This window comes from Callorhinchus milii, unplaced genomic scaffold (genome assembly GCF_018977255.1).
Source record: "Callorhinchus milii isolate IMCB2004 unplaced genomic scaffold, IMCB_Cmil_1.0 Scaffold1, whole genome shotgun sequence".
NCBI classification, from domain to species: domain Eukaryota; kingdom Metazoa; phylum Chordata; class Chondrichthyes; order Chimaeriformes; family Callorhinchidae; genus Callorhinchus; species Callorhinchus milii.
In genome coordinates this window covers 9695229-9697717 of record NW_024704742.1, presented here as the reverse complement: position 1 = coordinate 9697717, position 2489 = coordinate 9695229, and the positions used below count along the sequence as shown (strand labels likewise).

Below are 2489 nucleotides of genomic sequence, written 5' to 3'. Positions count from 1 at the left end.
AACTGACATGTGTCATGCCAACCCCTCTCCTATCTCCTACTATTTCCTTCTCCCTCACTCATGCATCAATTTTATTCTTAATTGTTGCTTTTTGCTTCAACCACAGCTTCTGACAATGAGTTCCTCATTCACATTACCCTCTGCGTAAAGAAGATTCTCTTAAACTCCCTTTTAGATCTGTTAGTGGATGTCTTATATTAATACTCCCTTGTTCTGGACTCAACAAGTGGAAAAGGCCAATGAAGTCCATCTTATAGAACCCTTTTTAAACACCTCCATCAGGTCCCCTCCCATCTCTTCTTCAGTGAGAAAATCTCCAACCTGTCCAATCTTTCCACTAGTTGTACCCACTCATCCCTAGTTAAAGAGGCAGTAGCTGGACTTCCAAGTGGTCATGGGTGTTGCAAACAGTGTTTGCTACCTGGAGTTCTGTGGCTTAGTGGTTAGAGTACTTGCCTCCCAAGCAAGAGGGCCTGGGTTCGATTCCCGGGCAGGGTGAAATGTTAGGCAAGTTTTCTTACTCCACATGTCTCTGTTTATCTAGCTGTAAGTAGGAACCTGGTTGTTAGTTGTGATTGACAGATTGCTTTTCCGGGGGTAATAATCCCTTCAAAAAAAGTTTTTAAAAAATGTGGTCACTTAATCCACGACTGTTAGTTGGCCACTGCTATGTGCAATTAGCTGCCTTGTTTTGCCCACAAAATATACAGTCAATTTGCTTTACAGTATATCTTGTGAAGCACTTGCAGATGTCACTAAGGCATGAAAAGGCACAATATCAAATGCAAGGATTATTATTTGCTTAGAATGATGCCAAGGCACAAATAGCCACTCCTGTTGGTAACCAGACATGTGTCATGTTGGCCCATGGGGACCCCTCTCCATTGTGGCCGGGTATAGATCACAGAGCACATGGCAGTGCAGGGCAGTTCAGATCACCAGTAGGAGTCTCTATGACTTGGAGTCGCTATGAGCAAATTCAGGTCGTTATCATTCCCAGGTCAATTGTGATAGTAAACTCCCATCTTGAAACCTCCATGATGCATGCATAGATAAAGGAGAAGAGAATAGAGGATAGGGAGAGGGAATAATAATAATCCTTGTATTTGATATAACACCTTATCACGTCTTTGAGACGTCTCAAAACGCTTCACAGAATATACTGTAGAATGAATTGACCGTATATTTTGTGGGTGAAACCTGAGCAGCCAATTGCGCATAGTAGTGTCCCACAAACAGTCGTGGATTAAAGTGACCAATTTATTAGTTTTTTTTAAGGCATTATTACCCCCAGAAAAGAGATCCGTCAATCAACTAACAACCGGGTTCCTACTTGCTACTAGGTAAAGGGTGTTGGAGTATGGAGACTTGCCCAACATTTCGCTCTGCTGGGAATCGAACCCAAGTCTCTTGCTTGCGAGGCGAGTGCTCTAACCACTGAGCTACAGGACTCCACAATAAGCAGCTCATGTGGAATATAAACACCAGCATGGACTATTTGAGCCAAACAGTCTGTGCCTCAGCGTTGTAAACAACAACAACTTGAAATTTATTTTGCCCCCTTCACGCGGAGTAGCGTTCCGGGCGCTTGAAATAAAGATTCCATATATTCCAATGTAAATAAAGCTTAGCTCTAAAAACTTGTGTAATGAAAACATTAATGGTATAGTGTTCGAGATGACAGTATAACTACAGAGTTCAGCTGGTGATGCCATATTTCCAGGTTCTGATGACATCTAAACTGCAAGTGTGTTCCCACCCTGTCGATGTTCACCTTCTGTTTATGAAACAGAGCACACAACAAGTCTGCAAACACTTTCCACACCCACTGTGTTGCACGTTTCATTTCTATGGCGGGATAATTGCTAACTCGCTCGTGACTCTTTACTGATGGCTTATACTGCCAGGTTCACTTACGGAAAGCAAAAAAAAGGGAACATCTGCTCCATTTCAATTTCCAGCTGGCAATGGCAATTTTACAATAAAGCAAAACAGCATACTAACAGTGCCGTGGGGGGAGGGGATTTTCCCCCTTCAGGGAATGTTACTTTGTGATTTCCAAAATGGGAACATCAGATCATTTGTTAAAAGCAAGGTTCCACCCAAAGGCTCAAGTGGTCGATAACAGTTTCCACCTACACATTGTTGAAACAGCAATTTAATGTACTTAGTTGCTGCTGAAAGCTAATTAAGCTGCGGAAATAATGTTTCCCAATATGGCTGAGGCTTTCTAGGTATGGGAGTGTATAAGGCATGGTCTGAGTGAACATTGGCTTAGGTCTGTGTACAGAGTGTTTACCTAGCAGTAAGTAGGAACACGGTTGTTAGTTGCTTAGATTGTTAGATTGATAGATTGCTTTTCCAGGGAAACAATTCCTTCAAAAAAAAATTGGTCACTCAATCTACGACTGTTTGTGGGACACTGCTGTGCACAATTTGCTGCCTGGTTTCACCCACAAAATATAGTCAATTCATTTTACAGTATGTTC

The 2489-nt window shown here is 42.1% G+C and overlaps 1 non-coding gene across 1 annotated transcript; it reads left to right on the top strand.

Moving 5' to 3' along the window:
• Positions 1 to 425: 425 nt before the first annotated feature.
• trnag-ccc lies at positions 426 to 499 on the top strand. The gene has a single exon. It is a non-coding gene; the product is annotated as a tRNA-Gly (tRNA).
• Positions 500 to 2489: the final 1990 nt, after the last annotated feature.